The following is a 23,963-nucleotide window of genomic DNA, read 5'->3' as shown; positions in this document are numbered from 1 at the left end:
AGAGACATGGAACTGGGGGTCCTTAAGCTGGTTTTGACCCATAGACATGTTTTCCCACTACGTGTGTTCTTTAAAATGTGGATAAGTCCTCAACATGTAATGTTTTAATTTTCCATATAAATCTGAATCAGCAGCTTCTCTTTAAAAGTTGGAAGGTCTGACATCCAGCACCATTGGCCAAACTGAGCACTGCATTTAGACATCAGACTCTTCTCCTGCTTGCCACAGTCCCTGACGGCCTCAGCTCCACCTGCTTTGTTCATTTCCGTTCATGCTTGCACCAAGGGAGGCGTAAGAGTCTGAAATCCCTGGAGGAACAGGATAATGTCTATGCAGAGTACGTCTCCGAGGATCTTCACAACTGGAAGCTCTTTGGTTTCATCCTTTGTAAAGACCCCCTGTTCCAGCCACAGTGAATTCTCTGTAGTTCACTAAACGACAAGCTTTGTCTTCCTCAGGGCCCTGACTCATGATGGACTCTCTGCTTGAAAGACCCTTCCTCCAGCTTCCTTTCCTGCCTAAAGGAATCTCATTTATTCTCAAGACTTAGTCCAATGCCTCGGTGGAACATTTCTCAATGCCCACCAGAGTTACTTGCTTCTACCCAAGTGTTCCCACAGCACTATGTGGCTCTATTTGTATTGCAATTGTAATAGAATTCAAAATTCAACATTCTGTTTGTCCAGTTGGAAAATATATTTCTTGAAAAGGAGGACTCTCTCCACTCCATAGTGCTTCCCAGGTAACTCAGTGGTAAAGAATCCGCCTGCCAATGCAGGAGGTGTAGGTTCGGTCCCTGGGTCGGGAAGATCCCCTGGAGAAGGAAACGGCAGCCCACTCCAGGATTCTTGCCTGGGAAATCCCATGGGCAGAGGAGGCTGGCTGGCTACAGCCCGAGAGGTTGCGAAACAGTCAGGCACGACTTAGCGACTAAACAACAACATCCACCTCCATACCCCCAGCTCTTAACACGGCGCCCGGCACCCGGTGGGCACACAATGTTCACTGAATGCACAAAAAGACGGATGAATGGACACATGAGCGGATGCTTCCAGGAGAACGTTTTATCTGTGTCGCCAGATTGCGACATTTAAAATAAGGGAAGTAATGACTTGAAACGAAATTTCAAAGTTTGATAGTGATCATGACATCTCCAGATAGCAGCTCTTAAAAGTTCTTGTTCACCGTACCCGTTCAGGGAAAACAAGCCTTGAGAAGATGAAATATATACAACAAAAGTAAGTGTATTTTAAGCAAAAGAGACAAAATTGATAGGGCCCCACGTCTTGGTGTGGAGGGGTGAGGCCTCATGCTGCATTCGGAGAGCTGAGGGTGAGAGCAGCGGAGCGCGTCGCTTCTTGGCCAGTGGGCTCTGGCAGCGCCTGCCCTGAGGAGCGGAGCACCTGGGCCCCCCGAGAGCGGCAGGAAGAAATCTCTATCTGCAGTGGCCGCGCAGACGTGAGCCGCCAGGAGTAAAGCAGTTCTTGGAGCTGTGGCGCCACCGCTCTCCACTCGGGAGCACAAGACAGACTGCCCTATCTGGTCTTGAGATGATTCCATGGAGCCACGTCGCTAGTCCTGGACAGTGAGTCGTGAGCCCAAAACACGCATGCCTTGCGGCCGCAGCATTTAAACACCAGCATGAGGCTCTCCAGGGTGATCTTCATTCTCCCAGAGCAACATGAAACACTCAAGGTGACGACTGTTCTGCCAGCCTCGGACATGGAGCAGACCAGTCCACCCGCGGTCGGCATATCGCGTAACCAAGGCAACTCGAGCCATCGTGGCCGCTCTTGGGACTGTGCGTTACTCCGCATAACATAGCCCACCCTGACTAACACAACGGACGGCTCTGGCTTGCTGCCAAGCGGCAGAACTAAGACCGACAGCTGGGAATTTTCGGAAGACTGATCCCGTGCCGTTTAAGAAAGAGACGTACAAAGTATGCAAAGGCGGAGCGAACTACTTAGGTTATTGTTCACTCATCCACTGCACACTAAATTCAGCTCTGGGGGAGGTGCTCTATAGACAGAATCCTCATCTCTCTGGAGGTAAGTGGCAAGTTTCTCTTCACTCAAGATGTTTGTTTGGATGGCCCTGAGTGTTTTGACTCAACAAATTAACTCTAAAAATACCTGCCAACCTGGAACTTCAGGATGTCTATTTCCTCTAGTCTAAAAAAGAAAAAAAAAATCTATTTATTTAAAGTATTCCTTTGCCTCAAGCCATTTACTGACCCACTGAGTTGTCTGAATTTAATGTAATTTTCCCAGCAAATAAGTCCCTTGCAGGCCAATACTCTCATTCTTCCTTCGCATCTTTCTCGTACTCTTAAGGACACAATAGTTTATTGTCTGTCCTCCTAGGAAAATAGTCAGCATTCGACACTAGCTATTATTATTAACGGATTGATATGTTTCAGATATACTTGTCTTTCAACCATTTAAATTAGGTTTGGACTTGTTTTTAAAAAATGAAACAAAAAAAAAAACAACAAGGAGCACAAATGTATTACCCTAATAATTTTCAGGCAAAATGATTCTTCCTTCTGAAAAAAAAAAAAAACAAAACCCTTAGCCCTGTACTATTGAATTTGTGGCCAATTACAATATTTCATTAACTTCTTAATTGGGTAAGTATTTCATGTATTCCTACTATGTGCCAGGGGGCAAGGTTTATATAAGAGTTTACAAGATATGTTATTTCATGCACTGTCCCCATCGTTACATAATGCTATGTTATAACAGTGCCTGTGACTTCTCTGTATAAAACTATTTGCAAGGAGAAAAACAAATTCAAAAGGTTGGAGCAAAACATTCCCTTGGTTTGCCACCTAAAATTCTGAGGGTTTGGTGAATGACTTGGGGTAGTAGATGAGTAACGTAAAAGTATGTAAGGAGAAGAAACAACCTTTTTTTTCAATATTTCCATTTCTGCTAAGCTTCATTTCAGGCTTTCAGAATTGGAGAATCAGCTGCCTGCTATAAGAAATTGCTAATAAGCAGTAATTAAAGACTGAGAATTTATTCTTTCCATTCCAAACCTGATGTCATCCCCAGATGGAGACATTGGTACTAGCTAGGCAATTCAGCATTTTGGTAAAGGGAGGCAGAAGGATCTGGTGCCTTTTGGATCCTGTGGAGGCAGAAAAGTGGTCCAGGAAGAAACACTTGGGTTTGATTTTGTTTTGCCCACTGGGATCATTTACACCTTTTTGCTTTGCTTTAGAACCAGGAGCTGAGGTGGGCACCCGTGTCTTAAAAAGCAAGGTGCCGTTTTCTAAAAGAACACTAATTTATAAACTTTTCTCATTCTTCTGTGTTTGGGATTGCCGACTCTGCATAAAATGACAGTCAACCGAAAAAGACGGATCAATTCCAGTGATTTCAATACCCATTAATAGAAAAGAATGGGCATATCGGAAGCCAGGGTGAAGACAAGCGCTGCCCTCCTTTCATTCAGGAAAACCACACAAAAATACAGCACAGTCGATGCGCTGTTACCAGGACTTGGAAGTAGGATCCAGCCACCGTGTAAAAGACGCAGCAAGACGGCAAGGATGTCAGGATTTTCCCAGCGTGCCTCATTCATAGACGTCTGACAGAAGAGGACCTCACAGAGCTTTGAGGAAAAGCTGAGTTCTCAGCCCGCAGCCACTTTCCAGGAACTTCCCTACAAACAGTGCTCTGGTACCGGCGGGACGGAGCTCTGAGCCCTCTGCCTCCTGCTCCAGGAGCTTCCCTCGAAGCACAGTTATTTACGGGGGCTTCATGAGAGAGCCGGCCTTAAGTGAACGGAACTCAAGAAAGCGCAGCTTCTAAAAAATACACGGGGGCGCCTCTGCGGTCCTTGCTGTTACAAGCTGACGTTTGACAGTTCAAGCCACAAACTCAACTACACACACACAGACACACACACAGAACACCACCTCGTTTCCCCAATTTCCTTAACTTTGAGTAAACAGGAGTCATTTTCTGTGGTCATATCCATGCGAATTTCCCAAAGACAACACGACACAAAAGACCTGTGAGTTCCCTTAGGGAAAGAGGACAAACCGAGCTCCCGTTTCTCCTCAGCCCGGGGTCCTCGGGCCCCCAGCCCCTGAGGCGTGTGGCGTCTGAGCCCCTCTGGAAAGGCCCCCTCGCCCCCGCGCCCCGAGTCCCCGGTCGTCACTGCCCGTGGTGCTTCCTGCTCTTTGGAGCGAGTGGACCTCAGTTTAGGCGTCTTTGGCCAATGGGATGAAAAGCAGGAGCGCTGCCCCGGGAGGAGATTAAATGAACGCGGAGCGGCGGGGCGCGGGGAGGGGGGCAGGGGGTCTGCAGGAGGACCCCGATTCGCCCGCCACGTGCTCCGCGGAGGGGGCGCCGCGCTCCCGGATGGGGCGCTGCGGGCCGAGGGTGGGGCGCGGGGAGGGGAGCGGAGCCGCCTGGCGGGCGAGGAGGCCCTCTAGGCGGGATCGCCTCCGCCGAGCGCCGCGGAGGGGAGAGCCGGTCCTGCAACCCGGGCGGGGGGCAAACCTCCGCCCACCGGCCGGCCTGGGTGGGGGCGCGGCACGGGGGGGCCTCTGCCCTGACTTCCTCCTCCGCTGGCACTCGGCCACAGTCACCCCCGGAGGCCCCCCCCCCGTACCCCCCCAAAAGCCCAGCCAAACAGCGAGCCGCGGGAGGAAGCCGCCGGCTGCAGGAGGCGGGGTGCGCGCGCGGGGGGCCCGGGAGAGGTGAGAGGCAGGGCTGGCGGCGCCCGGGGCCGCGCCGCGCCCCCCGCGCGCCCCGCGGGCGCCCACACTTACCCTCGCGCCCGGGGGTCGCGGCTCCGGCGCCCGTCTCGGCGCGCGCCCCTGGCCGCCCGCTGCGCCCCGGGCCCGGCCGGCGCGCGCGGGGAGGGAGCCGGGAGCGGCGCGCGGCGGCGGCGGCGGCGGCGAGGGCTCCGGCGCGCCCCGCGGGCGGGCGGCCGCCAAGGCTCCGCCGCCAGGGGGAGAACCGGGCGGGAGCCGGGGCGGCGGCGGCGGCGGCGGCGGCGCGCGGGTCCGCCGAGCCCCGGGCGCAGCGTGCCCGGCCCGGGGCTGCGGCTGGATGCGCGCCCGGGCGGCTGCGGGCTCCCGCGGGGGGCGCCCCGGTGCCTCCAGACCGCGGGCGCCACCGCCCCCGCCCCCTCCCCCCGGCCGCACCCCCTCCCCCTTCCTTCCCCCGGCCCCGCGCGCTCGCGCGCTCGCTCCGCGCCTCGCTCTCCCCTTTAAACGCCCACTCCGGATGGGAAAAGAAGACAACTTGCAGTCAAGTTGCAATTAACTTCCGCGGCGGCCGCAGCCCGGGCGGCGGCGGCACCGGAGGCCGAGCCCGCCGCCTCTGGAGCCCGACGCCGGCGCGCCCCCCGCCGCCCCCGGCGCCCCAGCCTGAGTGAGTGCCGCTCCCCTCCCCGCCCTCCTCCTTTCTCTCTCTCTCTCTCTTTTTTTTATTTTTGCCCCTATTCGTGCTCTTTTCCCTCGGTCTCTGCTTTGCTCGGAAGCGATCCAAACTTCACCGCGGGACCCGCGCGCGGGGCGCCTCGTGGGGGGGCGCCCGGCCACAGGGGTCCCCGAGGTCCTCCTCCCGCGCGCGGCGGGACCCGGAGGGGCGGCCAGGGGCCGGGGAGGGGAGGGGGCGCCCGGGCCGGGGCCGCGGGGCGCTCACTCGCCCTCCCTCGGGGTGTGGACGCGCGCACACACCTGCCCCGACAGACTACGCCTGAACGATCGCCTCCGGGCCCGCCGTGGGACCCCCTTTGGCAAGAGAAAAGGGGACTCAGGAAGCGCGCCGGGAGCTCGCGGAGACCCGCTGTGTGCGCCCGGGAGCCGGCTTGGCCGCGCGGCGCCCGGCGGGGAGCGGGAAGGTCCCGTCGGCCGGCCGCGTGCCTCCGGCTCAGCATCCGTCCCGGCCCGCGCGCCCGCCGGGGGCGGCGAGGGGGGCGCGGGAAGTTTGCGGCAACTTCTCCAGCCGGAGCCGCCCGGCGCCGGGGTGCTCAACTTGGAGCCGGGAGTTGGAAAGCGGCGGCGCCCGGCGTGTCGAGCCCTCGCCGGCAGTAGGCAGGTGGGTCCTGACCGGCTCCCGGGGCGAACGCGGGCGGGGCGGGGGGTCGGGCTGGGGGCCGCAGGGCGCGCCGCCCTCTCCGGGAGCCGGGGCCGCACCGGGACGGCCTGCGGTCCGCGCCGAGTCTCCCCCCGCGGCCCCGGCCCGGGCGCCGAGGCCTTCGCGGGGCGCTCCGCCGCCCAGGCTCCGGGGCCGGCGGGGCGCGGGTTTGCACAACCTCGGGGAAAGGGCAGGGCCGGCCGGCGGCTGCTCCGGGCAGTGACAGGCGCGTGCTGGGACCCGGGAGACCCACTGGGCTGGAGGCCCGGGCGCCCCCAGAAGCCGCGGAGAGGGGCTCGGGGCTCTTGCTAGACGTTTCGGCCCGGATCGCCAGTAGAGCGTAGCACCTTTCACTTCCAAGTGTCGACCTCAGGATCGCCTCTCAGAGCGCCCTGGTTGGCAACTCAGACCCTGGCGAACTTTCTCCGCAGCATTCCGGATTTTCAGGCAAACGCTGGGAGTGTTAGACTCCACATGGTTGTAAGGAGACCGAGAAAAGCGAAAGACGAAACAAGTCCTAGTCTCAGGAGAGAACCTTTCTGCCCCTACTGGCTGGGGTTCCCTCCTGGGAGGCCAGGGGACCTTACTTTCCCAAGAGGACAGAGGAGGGGTTAGGAATGAGGAACACGCGACTGCTGGGTGTCAGGATTTGTCCCAAGCAGGTCCCGAAATCCAGTGTTTGTGCTGCCGACAGTCATTCATGCCGCTGAAATTTCATTGAAATTTACACCCAATCTAAAGTGGATTTTTCTGAGATGTCAGGAATTAAGATTTATTCTGCAGTCAAATGTAAGCTTGGGGAAAAAAAAGAAAAAGACGAGACAGCCAAGGTTGAGGTGTTCGCTCTAAAAACCCTTAATCCTGTGTGGTACTCTGCTATGATTTAGCAGCAGTCCTTTATTTCTTTTGCACATTATTTTAGTAGAACAGGAGTACATTCATATACTGGCTGCTCCAGTCTGCTGGCAAACATTAGCATTCAGGCTTACATTTTTGACAAATGTGCAGACAGGAATAGCATGAATAGGCATCTTAAATATTAACAACCTAAGCATCTGTTGTGAAACAAATTTAATATATTTACTCTGTTTTTCTCACATTGTTAGAAAAGGTTATAATAAGTGCATAATTTCAACTTTAGTTAGCAGAAGTAACTGGCTGTATCTTTCACTACCTCTCCAAGTGTTTAACACAATCAGCAGACATAAATACTTTAATTAACTTGGTTAGGCACATTATTAAATACACTTTAAACGATGTGGATACTATATAAAATGTAACAGTAGCGAAATATGTATCCTATTTGTGTACATTTTAAATGGCTATGCATTTTATAAATATACCAGGCATGTTTATTCATCTCCATTTGACACTTATTACTTTATATTTTTCCTAATGGAAACAATATTTTAAATGTAGAGTTGTTCAGTCATATGTAATACATAATATGTAAACAGTAGCTATAAAATACAAAGGGTTGTTAAATTTGAGCATGGCTACACTGTAACAAGATTATACAAGAGAAATAAAAATCCCAGCTCAAATTTGTATTCCTTTCTGAATAATGAATACACATGATGGATGAGAAAAGAGCAGATAGGGATTTCCCTCCTAAAGTACTAGTGCCTTAAAATGTGTGGGGGTGGGGGGCAGAGGGGGACACGGGGGAGAAGCAGGGGAAAAATCAGCCGAGAACGCAGGCTTAAAGAACTTCCAAAAGTCTGAATAGTTATTTCCAGAATCAATGCATTCTTCATTTTCCCACAAGCTGAAATATGTAATAAATAATAGTTCTTTGTATGTAAAAGTATTCCAAAGGAATGCCTTTTGTTCAGTTGTTGTAATAAATTAATATATTCTTTGGTTGATAATCTACAAAAGTAGTTCTTTTGTCTCACAGCATGTTAAATGAGAACAGCAACAAGATGAATGTTGGTTTATTTCTGCACAGAAGTCTGTTGCCAGCTATAGGAACCTGCGATTGAATAAGATGATGTGCTGAGTGATGGTTCAGCAAGTATGCATTAAATTAGCAAAAACGGAAATATCTGGGGGAGATCTTCAATGATTTTTGTTCATGTGACTGGTTGAGGATCATAAATTAGGCCTAAAAGGTCAGGTGACAAGCACCTGTTCCTCATTATTGTTAAAACCTTTTGGTTACAAACACTGTTAAGCTAAACACAACATGGATATACAGCAGGAACTCTGTAAAGCACTCTGGTGGTTTTTCATCTGCTCTGTAAATTTCCAGAAGGGCCATACACAGACATGCCCTTCACACAAACACCTCTTCTGAGACGTGTTGTCTCGGATGACTCTTGTGTCATTTCCATACTTGAGACTGATGGAGTATGTAAATACATGTGACTGACTCTGCCTGAACCTGTTGTAGTCAAGTGCAGATCTAGTCAAAATATTATTTTTTCAAACCCCTCTTATTCCTTTACAATCCACTGATTAATGATCAGAGTTTGTTCAGGTTTTAAATAGAAACCTCCCCAAATTGCCTTTTATGCTTTTTAGATAAGGTGAGTTCCCACTTTAACTGATGCCAGGAGATATTTTGCTTGGTGCTTGTACAGAAGAACAGGAGTTGCTCCATGCCGACAGAGCTTTGTGGTGTACAGAGAAGGAGAAGAAAAGCGCATTTGACATGAGTACTGTTTGGGTGGGTATCATCATTTGCTCTCCAGACTTGCTGCTTCTCTCAGGGGAGTTCAGTAGTATTTTGGTTAGAATTAAGGCATGTGGTTGGATTTTTATGAATGGTTTGCCATTAGCTATTTCAGAGAGCAGAATAAGCATCCATAGTGAACAGACCTCAGCAGCACAAGGTCGCAAAGTACAAAAGGTGCCAGTTGCTTTTAATTAGCAGAGGAGGAGGATTTTGAGCAAATTCGGTAACCGTGATGATTAAATTCTCCATTTAAATATGCTCTTTGTCTTTTTTGGTTTGGTGTAGTTTCTGCTTATTAAGTAGTCATTTTTAGCATTTGTGATCAGATTACAGAGCTGTCATCCTCTTGCTTTTCCAATTGATTTGGTTTGCAAACTCCAAAACTCTGGGATGCTTTTAACAAATTGGTTTACATTTTGACAGAACAGAGTTAAGTTAATTAATAGATCAGGCACGGAAAAGCCTCCATGGTAGGGTGTATTTTCCGGTAAAATGAAAGTTATGTTTCAGCACGATGATCATCAGGCTTCAGTAATCTGTTCCTCGTGTGGAATGAACACTTCCTACTTCGAGCTAGCAGGCACCTACTGTTTATTTACGCTGCATTAAACTGACAGCTCAGCAATCAGAGGAAAAATATTACTTACCTTCCTGAAGTAAATACCAGTTTATAGGTTAGTGCACGTATTTATATTCCTGTCACCACTAAATAATGGCCCTGTCTCCACTTTAATATCTACCTGTACTGTAATCCAGGGCTTTAGACTCTTCCTGGTGGGGGTAGGGGTCGAGAAGAGTTTTCTTATCATTTCCCAGTGGCTAAACTTAAAAAAAAAAAAAAAAGAGTTATTTCATCTTCTCATTTCTGTCCTGCAAGAATCAGTTGAAAGAGATATTATCCATGTTTATTTCACATACCTCAACTGTTACATCCAAATCCCAAAAGAATCCACATGCCACTTAAAATAGTCATCTTAGAGCGACCTCGGGACAGATAATGTTCAAACACATTCAAGTGTACGTTTGCTAAATTAAACTCTCTACAAAGTTCCAAAGAGATAACTTCAACTATTTGATTACTTAGATAGTAGCTTTGATAAAATGTCTTCTCTTCCAAGCCTTAGATGGAATGATTCAGTTTTTAATGGAGATCAGCAAATATGCATATAAAGTGAAACACACTGATGGATGGGTGGATTGGTACAGTTAGCTTTCCTCTGAAAATCTTCTTGCCTTCTTCATCTTTTTGTTTAAGCAGCCAACCTTGGATCTCAACTTTTTTACAATACTAAATTCAGGTGTTTCTCCTTTTAAATTGGAAGCCCATTCTCTTTGGAGACCCTGGAAACATCAAAATATAGTTAAAGTTGAGCTCCAAAACTTGTACTTAATTTGAGAAAATGCTTGTTATCAAGGACATTCTGTAAGTAGCTCTTAACACTCAGCCTGTCCACCCAGCTGTCAGTCTAATCACATCCTCCATTGACATCAGGGCAGAATGTGGTCTTAATGCAGCATATAAATCAGATCTGTTACCCAGGGTTCTTCTCCTTCCCTCCCGAAGAAAAAGTGTCTTCTGTGATAATTTATATATCGTTCCTAAGTGCTATTCTCAATGGTAAGTCTATTTCAACTTGATGTCTTCATAGAGCGTGATCAACACATTAACACACATTATTTAGTACTTTTGAACTCATGCCAATGGTACCTTTTGCTGTTTATTTTTTAAAGTCTTTTTTAAGATCAGATATTTCATTTCAGAGTAAACAGATACAGATTGTGTGTGTATATATTCAGGGTGAGATTTAGTAGCTTAGCGTTTCTCCAGCATATTGGCCTATTTTTATGCTTTGAAGTTATTCTGTGTCTCTTCCACAGTTGTTGCTGTCTGAAGGTTCGTAAATAGAAATTCTCATCACCTCTTTCAATGGACTTTCAAGGATGTAATTTGGTTTATATGGCAATCCCAGCTTAGTTATGAGAGATGAAAATCAGTTAACCAGTATCCCGGCATTTATGTGCCTAGATTTGGCTGACATTTATTCAGTCCAGTTATTTGGTATGTGGTAGTGAAGTGTCTTGTAATCAAACATTAAGAGTTGGTTCCGTTTTCCAGTGGAGAAACAGTCTTGCTGGATAAAACCTTTAACTGTGCAATATTTTATTGCGCTCATCACTCATTAGAGAGCCCGCTTATCGTGGCACGGATTTTTGCTGCACCTCAGGGGTGCAGGTCCCCCAAATGAAGCTGAGACGCTTGCAGAAGGAGCAGATGGCAGGCTGCACCTGGCCCTGCCTCTGCTAGGGTGTCTGTGGACCTGCGTTGCGCCCCCCCCCCCTCCCCGCCCGCCGACCCCTTCTCCCAGGTGTGCAGGAAATGGAGGGCGTTGTACCCGGTGAAGTGGGTGGACTCTACCCAGAGCTATGACCTGATTTGTGACGTACCCTCAGAACTGCAGTAATGGTCCAGCTGCTTTGCAGGCAACTGGTATCCACCTCATTTGGGGATGCTTCTGCTTTGCTAGCTGTGCCAGAGACAACTTCGTCATTGTCACCTCGTCAAAGACTCGTTCTTGAGAGCTCTCCTGGAGGGCTAGATTCTGACAGCAGCCTCTGGTATTTGGAGGGTAAGTGCCAGAAAAGTTCCTATTAGTTCCATGCGGGGACTCAGGGGCTCCAGCCCCCAGGAGAGGCCAGGACTGAGTGTCCAGGGGAGGTCTCCATGTCTGGATGTTGCTGTTTCTTGGTGAGAGATGATTTGGAGCCCGAGAGCAGCAGAAACTCTGCAGCGCGCGTGCTACTCTGGGCGGTGAAACGTGGTGGAGAGCTCCCAGGAGAAATTACTACATCTTCCTTTCTTGAGATATTTAAAGAAAAGGTGCTCACTAATCTGTGAGAGGGGAACTCTGTAGATGCAGTTTTCCAGGAAGCTGGGCAGAGTAGGGTGGATTGCTAGAGGTTCTTTGCTAGTCTTACTCAATGGTTTCTGATATGCCGTTAAGAGCCTGCAAATGAGAATTTGGCCTTTTAACGTTTACAGTGTTAAGGACTTTAAGGTAAAAGAGGTTGTCTGTTATAAATATTTTATTGTAATAATTATTATAAATCAAATACAACCTAGTATATGCAGATATCTTTTGAAATAGAGGTAGTCCTGAATATGGTGTCTCCATAATTAGCTGTTTGATGTTGAATGCAATTGAGTTTTCCTGATCCAGTGAACCAGACGATGGAAATCATTGGGGATTCACAGCAGGGCTATGTAATGATTTTTGATATAGCAAACCTTTCTTTCCTTGTTCACTGATAAAGATATTTTATCAGTAAATAAAGCACTCAATTCAAATGCTTACAATTTTAAATTTTAAAAGGACATCCAGAATTGATGAAATAATCCAAGTGTTTCTCATTGTATTTTTGCCAACTGAAATGACACCTTGATGTTCTTTCTAATAGATTTCTCCAGACTGTGAGAGGAAGGAATAATATTTTAATAACTATGCTTTAATTTTTTTTTCCTTAGAGGTGGGCTCACTTTGGGGTGGTTTAAGAAGACTGAAAACCAATTTAGAACATTATCTTAAAAGTTTAAACATGACAGCCTTCCTTTGCAAGGAGTCATTGTATTTTAATAATACTGTACACTTATTAATGTTATTGGAGCAGTAGACAGTTAATTACAGCCTTTTCTGAGACACGTTAACTATATATTAACAGTCATGTTAAAAAAGAATGATGCAGACTGTTACATACAAGCCGCTGCTTGCTAGACTTTCCAGAATAGTCTTTCAGAATGAATGGAGTCAGATTTTGGGTCCACAATTATCAGAATGTTTTCTAATAAAGCAACTTAAGTTTAGACTTTTCACTGGGACGTAAGATTTTTAATTTTCTTCTTGTTTTCCCCTTTCTCTGTGTTAGCATTGACTTGAGCACTTTTGCTTAGTAGGTTCAGAAATCAGTGTCCCTCAGCAGTTTTAGCCTTCCCACACTGTAGTTTGAGATGCCTACGTTTTTGTTTTGTGATGGCTTTGGCCAACATAAGCCATTAAAAGCTTATTGAGTTGATTCTCTTTGTAGCATCTTTTTGGTCACTGTTTCTTGAGCCAGGCTGTGCTGTCTTACAGTTCTGTAAAGCATGATGTATAAGATGCATTTGAGCAGTTGATCACAGCTGTAGTTCTAAGACTACTATCTTCCAAATCTAAAGCCTGGTTTTTCCTTGGCTTCTGGCATGGTGAGCAATGGGTGACTGAAACTAGTGAGGTTGAAAGCTGCACTGAGCCTGCCTTAGACAACTCTCAAACCAGCTGACGCTTTGAACTCTCTCAGCTAATCTGGATATGTTGACCTTGTAACCTTGTGATACAGCGCTTAAAAATGTACTGGGATTCCCACTTTATGAACTTTCAGGTGCTGCGGCCTCTATTTATTCCAACAAGTTATTCAACTACCAAAAAAAAAAAAAATCAGTGTAAGGTACATGTCTGTGTTACAGAAAATAGTAACTTCACATTCTGTCTTGCTTGGAGAGCACTATTAAAGATCTGCTAAATTAATAACAGAATAGTGAGCTTAGCTTGTGCTGATGCGGTTTAGTGGGAAAAGGCTTTTCTCCCCAGTCTTCCCTTTCACTGGGGTCACCTGCACACTCCATCTGCACCCGCACATGTGCCCATGTTCTGGATGACTGCGTGGTTTTCACCTCTGGGTGCTCTGCCCTTTTCGGACAGGAGAATCAGGGTCTGTCTCCTCCTCCTCGACCTTGAGGGTGGGGCAGGGTCTCTGTTGAGGCTTTTGGTTCTCTGGTGTGGGGTGGTGCTCACAACCTGTTCTTGCGTTCCTGGAGTCAGGCTACCAGGTAAAGGTCCTTCTGATCTTCTAGGGCCAAAAATACTGTGTGCTAAGCAGCCCACGTCTGACTGACCTCTGTCTGTTCTTTCCTACGACAGTGATGTTATTCCAGGGCCTCACTGGATGAATATCAGCCATGATTAACTGCATAACAGATATTTTTCTATCCACTTATATATAAAATGGATTTTTATATCCATTGTGTAACACTGTTTTGAGATTTAGCGTTTTTATGTTAAAGATGACTTCCTTCAAGTCCTTAAAATTAATGCTTGCATTGCAGTGGGGTTGGGTTAGGTGCATCTAAAAGGTTCTGAAAAGTTGCCAGCCTTCTAAGAAAGTTATCTTAAAAAAAAAAAAAAGACACTTCCTCTTTAAATTTATTGCCACATGTGAGGCTCTTTGCAAGACAGTGCTGTTTAGTTACACAAAGAAAAGTCTTTCTGAAGCAGAGACTGCTGTGTGACCTAGTCCATTACCATGTGCATTCTGTCTCTTTAAAAACAGGCTCCTCTATTTGCCCTATTAATTGTTGATATGTTGCCATCCACGAGACAAAAATTAGAGCTGTAATTAAATAATCATGTGATGCTCCTTAGTGCCAGTGAGAGCAAACTCATTTTTCCAGGCCCTGATGGTCACTGATTATTGTATTACCACTGGCTTGCTTTATTTTTTTAATGATTCTCTATCTGTAGATTACCCAACTACTGTCCTTCTTTACAAAATTAGAGAAAATAGAGAACATTCAGCCCGTTAATTGGCTGGCGGTCCTCAGGGATGTAAGGTAGACATACCTTTTTCTGCTCTTGGTCACCTGGCAGGTTCTTTGGGGAGGCTACATCAGTGGTGTGGTTGCCTGCCATTTAATTTACACTGGTGTTTTGGCTGGGATGGAGGCATATGGGGAATGCCAGGAGAATTACAAAAGGAGCCGGGTATTAAAATTCAGAAATGATTAAAATTGAAATAAAAGGATGCTGCTGCCTTGCCAGTCCTCTGGCAGTCACAATGACACACAGAGATGAGTTTCCATCGGCACCTTTTCCTTCTTTTTCATTTCCTCTCGTTCATTGTTGACACATTTTCCTTCTGTCCGGCTCCCGTCTCTGTATCTCTTTGCACAGCTATGCATTCCTAGCTCTTCCTCTTTCCTTAAGCATGGAGAAGCCTACTTAACCTTATTATAACAATAACAGAATAGGTTATTAATATTTAATATGCACATGATTAAAATTTCTCTCCCTTAAACATAGGTCAGCTGTATTATTATTAACCAGCATGTAATTTTTCATTTAAAATATTCTTATTCTGCCCTTGCTGTTTCTGAAATGTAGTCTACTTTGCTAGTGATTTAATATATAATGTTTAGAAAACTGTGGTCGGCTAGTGAGAAAAGAACTTACCAGTCATGGATAATCAATTATGCATGAATTCAGATGTAACAGATGGAATCTGTGAGTTAAAGTTTCCCTTTGCCTTAGTGGGTTTTTTTTTTTTTTTTAATTTGTTTGTTTGACACCTGTCTCATATAGAGATAAACATCTAATGTAGCATGTGAGAAATTTCCTGATATCTTTGTATTCTCTTTAAAGTGAACTTGATTTTTTTTAACTTAAATTCAAGGGCAGAGACTTTCTGTGATCTTAAAGATGATCAGATTCTTTTCCATCACTTCGTGGATACAGACCGGGTCCTGTTTGGCTCCCGAAGGGCGACTCTTCTAGTTGGCAGCGGAAGAAACACCCCCTGAATCTAAGGCTTCTGCTGTTCTCCACTGTTCCCCCTGAGTCATCGATTCTTTTCTGTAGGAGCTGTGTACTGATAGAGAGCACTATCACACTGGCTCTGGGTTTTAAGGAATTTCTGATGGAAACTGTGGTTGACTAGTTTTAATAGATGAGACCTCTTGTTTGACGTGCGGATTGTGTCTGTGAGTGTGTGTCATCCTTTGCTAGATGTGCTTTATATATACATTTCTTCATACCAGGTTGTTGATCAAACAGTTGGATTTTCCAAATCCATTGAAAATACCCAAGATTTGGTTTATATCCAAAACTACAGCATATGCCAGTTACAAAGATGCCTTTAGACTAGCTTGTGGTGTTATAAATTTTTAGAGACAAAACCCCTTTGTGCAGAGCGAACTAAAAAGTTATTTTCGAGAGTCTTACTACCTCCACAGAGAGATGTTTAATTGTCATTAAATATGATATGAATGTATAGCAGCTTTTCAGTTGCGGAAGTAACAGGACTGCGGGCATTGTCCATCTTTACAGCAGCTACAGTCTCAAAACAGCTACAAGCTGGTCCCCGCCAAAAATTTTCATAAATGTGCTGTTTCTCTCCCAAGTGTATTTATATAGATTTTAAACATACAAATGAAAATAGTCTTTACAGAATAAATAGAAATAAATGATTAAAAAAATAGCCTGAAGGCCCACTACTTCTGGTTTTAAAGTTATATTGCAGCATTATTTATCAACTTTTAGCTTCATATCAGCTGGAAATTTGCATGTGTATTTATAGTCCCTGTTAGTTATCTAATGAATTAAATTCCACAATAAACACACTGATAAAGCTGTACCGGGAAAACAGGTAGCTGGATATCCTTCAGCTACAGTTATGCTGTAAAACTATTGTTTAGTATTTTATTTAGACTTTAAATTATTTTCTTTTATTTAGCATTTTATTTTAGACCAATCAATCTGTAATCTTAATTTGGCTTTACTATGTAATCATAGTCCTCAGTCACGTATCAGAAAAATACATATATGTAGGAATGAACTTCAGGGAGATACAATTTACATATGAATTTCCAATACATTAAAAAAAAACTCCATCATTAATATGAAAGTCCCTAATATAAAATCAGAACAGATGATAGGAAACAGTATCAGGCAGTACAGTATGAAAAACGCATCATTACAGATTACTGCCTGCAGAAATTTAGGAGAAGGACATGGCAACCCGCTCCAGCGCTCTTGCCTGGAGAATCCCAGGGATGGGGGAGCCTGGTGGGCTGCCGTCTATGGGGTTGCACAGAGTCGGACACAACTGAAGCAACTTAGCAGCAGCAGCATGCAGAAATAAATAACTGTAATTCCTATCGCAAAAAGTGACTGATAAAAATAAATTTGAAAGCCTTTTGAGCTTATGACTAAAAATGCATTCTCGTATCAATAAGTGCAATCTAGAATATTGACATGGAGAGTTTATAGATTGTTGCATTGAGGACCTACATGGAGTTGTCACGCCTCCGACTGGACTGCGGCGAGCGTCAGTGTCCTGCAGACGCCACCTGGGGACTGTCTGCTGTCTCAGGAGTAGAGTTAATTTTTGGCTCACTTGAAAACTATCCAAATAGAATGTTTGGGTGTTTGGATGTCGGATATTTGGAAGGCCTGGCTTTTATCCCTCCTTTCTCTTCTTCTGCTAAGACACGAGAACATAGAAGAAAAGCTGAGAAGAGAACCATTTTCTTGCATCAGAGGACCATCAAATTACCTACTTTGGGTGGGATGTTGGGTCTCTCATTACCAACCCGTGTTAATTATCTCGGGTCGGGTAATCGTCGTCTGAATCAATCATCCAGCGGAGACTGGGCCACGGCTGCTGGCGGGTGAGGGCAAAGCTGTGGAAGGCTGGAGGCGGTTGTCAGTGTGCTGCAGCTGATTCTCATCTGCATGGCATGGTGCTTTCATGGCGATAGACACGCCGGTCTTAGGAACAGGGGATTGTTTTCCTTCAGTTGTCTTGTTTTCAAAGTTTTAAATTGGGGTAAAAGACAGACGCCATGCCCCGTGCCATTCGGACAGTGTGTGAGTGGACAGTTCAGTGGCCTTGATCACAGTCACGCTGGTGTGCACTCAGCACCACAGTGTCTTCTAGGTCTTCGCCATCATTCCAAAGAGAACGTGCTTTAGCTCTGAACTGAACTCCTCCTCTGCTTCAGTGAGTTTCCGGCACTATAGAGGTATTTAAACACTGTCCAGGTGTGTTGCACTTGTTTCCCCCAGTGATGGCCCTTGCCCGCTGCTTGTGGTGGTGGGCACGGTGGTGCAGTATCTGATACTGCCCTTGCTTGATCCTTTTCCCTAAAACAATCTGGACCAGCATCCAGGCCTGTTGCAACCTCAAACTGCTTTTCCCTTCAGGTAAGCCGGTGAAGATTAGAATAGCATTGACATCACCAAGAAGACTTGGTTGCTCTGTCTTGACTGAAGGTTGGCTGAGAACGGTTTCTGTTCGACTTCACTGGAAGTAAAGTCCCGTGGGCTTCCTGGGGGCGCTGCACAGCAGTGAGGAGCCTTGCACTGGCTCCTGGGCACAGACGGTGTGAACACTTCAGTCCTGCTCAAGTGCCATGACTAGGGCCAGAAAAGAGTTGAATGGTTTCAGCTGTTTCAAAGGGAATCCCACTCAAGGTTGAAATTTTCTGGGAGAAAAAGCTTGCTCAACAATGTTAGGGAAAAAAAAAAAAAAGAATTAGACAAAACCAGGATGGTTCTGGCTCCAGTAAATAATAGACTGGTTTGGAACTTCACTTCCATGTGTAATTTTGTGGCTAGTCTCTGATGTCTGTGATGATAAATCACACACTTGCACAGAACTTCTGGCACCCCTGTAAATCTCAAGCCAGAGCCCAAATGCTAATTTATCATGGTTCCTCAAACAGCAGACTTTTATTCACCAAATCAATGATCTAATAGCTTGCTCCCTACCTTTTTTTTTTTTTTAATTTGAATCAAGTAGCTTGCTTGCACATAAATTTCTTAAATTTGGGGTAAGCTCTGATTCTTAAAAGAGCCTTAACTTTTCCAAGTGACTCCAGGATCTCCATATCCTTGGAAGATGTCCTAACAGATATATTTGATTTCTTGTCTCTGACACATTACCTACTCCAATGGATGGTACACCTGGCTGTACGCTGGAATCAGCTTAGAAACTCTCAACTGCTGGCTCCAACCCTTGGCAATGGGGTGCAGCCTGGGTATCTGGACTGTTGACATACCAAGCGATATTAACATGCAGCAGATTTGAGGAGCCACTGAACTAACTTCTGATCTTATCCTTGGCCTTAGTGCCTAAGAGTGCAAGAATCTTTCTAAGATTTTTACCAGCACTCACTCACCAAAACAGTTCTTGGCTTCCTTTCCCTGTTAATTGCCAGCACTGTGAGAGACTCCTGGAATACAGACAGGAGTCCAGCCTCAGGATGTTGACAGACATGCAGTTGGGAAGGGCAGGCATGCAAATATGAAATGCTACCCTTGGAGGACAGGGGTGGGATGGGGCATCGAGGAGGCAGTGGCTAATAGCTGGAGGAGGCTTTGGAAAGAAGAGGTGCAATCAGGCCGCATCAAAGAATGTGTCAGAAGGGGGGGTCCCCAAGAGAGAAGAGGGAGGCCCTGCTCTCCAGAAGCAATGGGGGAAGAAGACAGCCTGAAACTCTTAACGGTTTTGGTGGAGATAGCTATTACTACACAGGCTAATATGGAGGTATGCGGGGGTCTCAACAGCATTGCTATTGGAACCTGACCCCTACTCAGTTTTGGAGTTAGGTCTACGCAGAGATGACCAATTTTGATGGGATTATTTCCATTGTGCATGTCAGTGTTGTGGCCCATACTGATATCTATGGAAGGAAGATATAAAATTTTGTCCAATAAACTCTTGCTTTAATAAGAGGTAATATTTCTGTTGACTCCACCTCACTTCCACAGTCTCGAAAAGGAATGGTCATTGCAATTAGTGATAGAATTTGGTTGCAAGTGACACTGAGTTTTTGGCTCTCATTTATTTATTCAGAATGTAAACATTGCACATATTTCAAAGTCCAGGATATCCCACCAGGTTCTAGAAGTCAACTCTAACGGCCATTCATTTACCTCAGCGCACTCTCCCCAAACTAGCTTAAACATCAGCCTTCCTTTGCTTCGCTTTAATAGTGACCTTTGTCTATTAAAACCATAACCCAAATTACCAGTGGGTATTTGCATCCACCTTAGAGTAATTAGGAAACAACTTTTGATCGCTATCAGTCCGGCTATAACCGAAACCCCACATATTAGGGAGAAAACAAAAACCTTAGGCCCCATGTTTAGAGTTTATTATTTCTCCTTTATCTCTCCTGAAACATATTCAAGCCGTTTGCTTTGATTCTCTGCAGCACACCATTATTTGTTTGGTAGTTGGATGCCCTCCCGGTTTGAGTAGATATCTACATTAAAGCTTCCAAAAAAGCCATTTCTAGTGACAACTCTGCTTTTTTAATGTGGGGGTGGGAGAGGGTGCGGAATGATGCTGTGGTTTTCAGCTTCACCTGCGAGCTGTTGAAATGTTCATGGAAAGCAGCCTTTGGGGTAAATGTATGTTATTCCAAACGTACTCTGAGACCCTTTCACATACAGATATGTCTAGAAAGGTGTCTTAAATTTGTGTGCAGCACTGCCCACGTCTCATTCCCGGCAGCTTTACAGATCTACGGGCCCATTCTAAAGTGGAAAAGGACTTCAATTTGGACTTCATTAGGATGTCTGGAAGCTGTCCAGCACCTGTAAGACTCCTCCGGGCGAGGTCCTGGATTTACTGAGTCGTTTATTGGAGGAGTTCTCTAGGTCCCTGCTGCCTGATGGAACTTTCTGCAGTGGTGGAAGGGTTCTCTAACCCACACTGCCTCATAGGATAGCCACTCATCACATGGGGCTGTTGAACACTTGATGTGTGACAGGAGCTAAACTGGAAATGTTACATAATTCCAGCGAATTCACATTTCAGCGATACAGCCACTTTCCCCGCTGTTCACTGCACCTCACTCCACAGTCTCTAAGAGGAATGGTCATTCCAGTTAGCCACAGAATTTGGTTGCAAGTGACACTGAGCCTTTGGCTCTTATTTATTCAGAATGTAAACACTGCAGGGATGTGGTATGAATCCCTGGTCATAGGGCAGTGAGCAAGACACAGTCTCTGCTCTCATAGGGATGACAGTCCAGCATGGGACAGGGAGGCCTGGCGTGCTGCAGTCCACAGGGTCGCAAAGACTGAACTGGACTGATGGAAGATATTTATTAAGCCAGTGATTATCCAGATTGTTCACTGGTGATAACTGCGACAAAGGAGAAGTACCAGAGGCTATGAGAGTATAAACTGGGGACCAGGCCTTCCTGCGTGATTCGCCTGAAAGTTTAATCCGAGTCCTGTTGATTCACTAAAGGAGAAAGGCATGAGGTGACTTCCCTCCCCGGGTTCAAGGCCGGGTCAGGCTGGCTGCCCAGGACTCTGGAGCAGGGCAGTCCCCCGGCGCCTGCCGTGACCGTGACCTCCGGAGGTGCAGGGTCCCTCCGGCTCAGCTGCGCGCGCACGCTGCAGACTCCTGAACTCACTGCACAGATCCCCTCTCGAGCTATGCAGTTGAGATGATGTCAGTCACAGATAAGACGTGAGAAGGAGGGTGTGAATGTTTACAGGATATTGCATTTCCTCTCCAATGTATGTTTTGACAAAGTTGTTTGGGCTCCAGCCCCAGTTGTTATTTTTTTTTTTTTAATCCCCCCTTCTCTGCTCTTACAAATTTGTATCTGGTCCATTCAAGAAACGATGTGGAAATCAGTCCTGACATCCCAGACAGACAAAATGAGACACGTGACGGCAGAACATATGGCTCAAAGAGACATCCTTATATGGCCAACACAGACCGTATTCCCAGAAATTCATATATGGAAAACGCCACCTGCAGCTAAAGCCAAAAAACAAAGAGTCGACACGACAAAAAGAGCAATATGCCACGTGAAATGTGCTGCTTTAAGAGTGTGCAGAGATAGCCAACAGTATTTGAATTTAAAAAGATGAAAAAAACACCCTACCATGTCCTTAGAAAGTGCTATGGTAGTAGACATTGCTTTGCTAACACAGTCACTGGCGGAGTTGCCGGATCTTAAAAGCGTTCAAATTCTAAATGCTTTCTCTGTTTATTACAAATGTATGTGCTATTCAGAACTCTGAATGTGTTTTAATGCTTCCGGATATCTGCCAGCATATTTATCTTGATGTGGGGCCCCCTGAAGCATGCAGTAGTCCTTTTGTTATTGTTTTTAAAAAATCTTGTATCTCTGTTACAATATTTTATCTCCGCTACCTTTGAGGAGCCAGACTGAACTCCTCCTGTGATAAAAAATTGATGCACTGTTTTAACTGTGCACCCACATGTTGAATAGTTCATGTATTTGACTTGTAATATTTCATGTTCCTGAGGTCTTCCATTCGCATAGCTGGATTTATAAAGTTTATATTAACTTTTTTCAATGCTTGGCTTGCATCTTTATTGCCAAAGTTAAGATACTTTGTAGAATAAAACTGATGCCCCCCCCATCACGTAGTTTATTTTCACGTATGTCTGGGAAGGTGGAATTTTCCTTATTACTTTTCTTTTGTTCTTTATTTTAATCTGGGGTTAGTACTCAGTGGTTTAGTGAGTATTCTGAAAGAGTAAATAATATATAGAAAGTTCGCCAGTGCACTATTATTTGGAGGGCATACGCCTCTGTGCCCTTTTGCTTATATCTTAAATAGTTCTGAAATAAAGAATGTGCTTGAGGGAAATTAATGTGCATATATGATTAACAGATTTACAATTGTGTAGTAAAGTTATTATTAGATGCGTTTATCATCATTTATTCTATCATTTTCCGAGGCCATGTCCATCCTTATTACACTTTTTTATGTTTGTGTTTGAGAATTAGCTTGGAATTCCTAGACAAAAGCTGCTACTCAAATTTAAAGATTAATATTTTAACCCCCACATCAATAGGAGGCTAAGGCAATCAGAAAGCTTTCTGTCTTATTTGTGGAAATAATGGGATAATCATCATTTACAGTATTTTATCCCAGTGTTTTAATATTGATATATTCAGTAACCTTTTTTAGTCTTCCTTTCTCTTTCTTCAAAGTTGTTTTGCCCAACAACTTTCTTTCTTTTAAACACTCCATTTGAGTTCCATGTGCCCCAATGATTCTTTGTAGTACATGATGCTTTTACTCTATTTTGAGATTTTTGCTATTGCTTGTAAATTTATACACTGTGATACTAGAATGCACAGTCCCTACTGAAAAACCAGGCAGGTTTCAGGGAAACATGTCAGGCATCACCAGTGTGAAGCAACTATTAAAATATACATCTTGGAAATTCCCAATGTAACCCATCACATTGCAAAAATCATTCTCATTATAAAGATGAGTGTTATCCATGTTTTTCTTCTGAATATCAAACATTAAAAAAAATGTTTAAGTATTTCCATCTACAATAACAACTCTGACACCAGTGTTACATGTTGCCGTGCTTATATATTTCCTTATTGATTGTGTTTCTTATAATCAAAATACCCTCCTCCATACTTTCCTGCATATCAACTTTTGAAAATACGGTATCATTTGAGCTTTTTCATAAAGATTTCCTTATCTTTCTTTTGTTGCTTTTGATACTATGTTTTATCATCACATTCTTTAGCTCTAGGTTTGGGTTTATACACCAAGATTCACTGCTGCCTTCAATAACCTTTCTGGTTTTGTGGGTGAAACGTGGGTGCCCTTAGAGTGATATATTTTTTTCCTCCTGAACCTGTCCTCCCCAGGAGGCCATTATTTCCTCTCCTTTATCTTCCGTTTTACCCTGTTTGCCTAAGGTTTCTAGTGTAGACAGTGTCTGAGAGTGCATTGGTAGCTTTAAAGAGCTTCATTTGCATATCTCCCTCTTATCTCAGTACTTGCGCTAACTTGTTGCTTTTTTATGTGTAACAAAATGTTTATCTCACTGATTTTTCTTTTCCCTCCTAGTGTACTCTGAAAAAATAATTCGAACATTTTTGTTTCTCTGTAATGATTAACTGCCTTCAGGGTCCTAAGGTGTTAGCACTCAAACCTAAACGGTGAACGCTACATCCCCATTTCGGGCAAGGCTGTGATGTTCTTCATTTTTATGGGAACTATATTTAATAGATTATCTAAATAAGAGGATCATACTTGGGTGCTAATGACCATTTATCTACCGGGGTAATTTACCTTAGATCACAGAAGTATTTATTGCTACAACATAGGTATTAACCGCCCCCCCCCCCCCCAATTTACTTTCACCAGGGGTAAAGGTGGCATGTTTTTCCTTTGTAATAACTTTAAACTAGTCAGGTCTAAAGTGACCCAAATTTTGTTTAACTCGGCCACCGTGGGCCACGTATTCCCTCCTCCGAGTTCTGCGGCTCAGAAGTGAGGGACGTCGGCGTCTACCTGCGCCCAGTACAGAGGGGACGGGTGCCCATGAGCTCGGAGAGT

General features: G+C 45.4%; 1 protein-coding gene across 2 annotated transcripts in view; it reads left to right on the top strand.

Moving 5' to 3' along the window:
* Positions 1-4,997: 4,997 nt before the first annotated feature.
* The window catches only part of SATB1 (SATB homeobox 1), a 102,632-nt gene continuing 83,666 nt past the window's right edge, over positions 4,998-23,963 (top strand). The window contains exon 1 of one of the 2 annotated variants that reach the window (XM_069569017.1): positions 4,998-5,396. The gene's annotated coding sequence lies outside the window, so the exon portion shown is untranslated. Of the gene's footprint in view, positions 5,397-5,765; positions 6,066-23,963 lie in introns of those variants that run through there. The other variant, XM_069569038.1, reaches the window with a different exon arrangement.

Source organism: Ovis canadensis, chromosome 1 (assembly GCF_042477335.2).
Source record: "Ovis canadensis isolate MfBH-ARS-UI-01 breed Bighorn chromosome 1, ARS-UI_OviCan_v2, whole genome shotgun sequence".
In the NCBI taxonomy this organism is placed as follows: domain Eukaryota; kingdom Metazoa; phylum Chordata; class Mammalia; order Artiodactyla; family Bovidae; genus Ovis; species Ovis canadensis.
The sequence above is the reverse complement of the archived record's forward strand: the minus strand, read 5'-3'. Positions and strand labels throughout refer to the sequence as shown.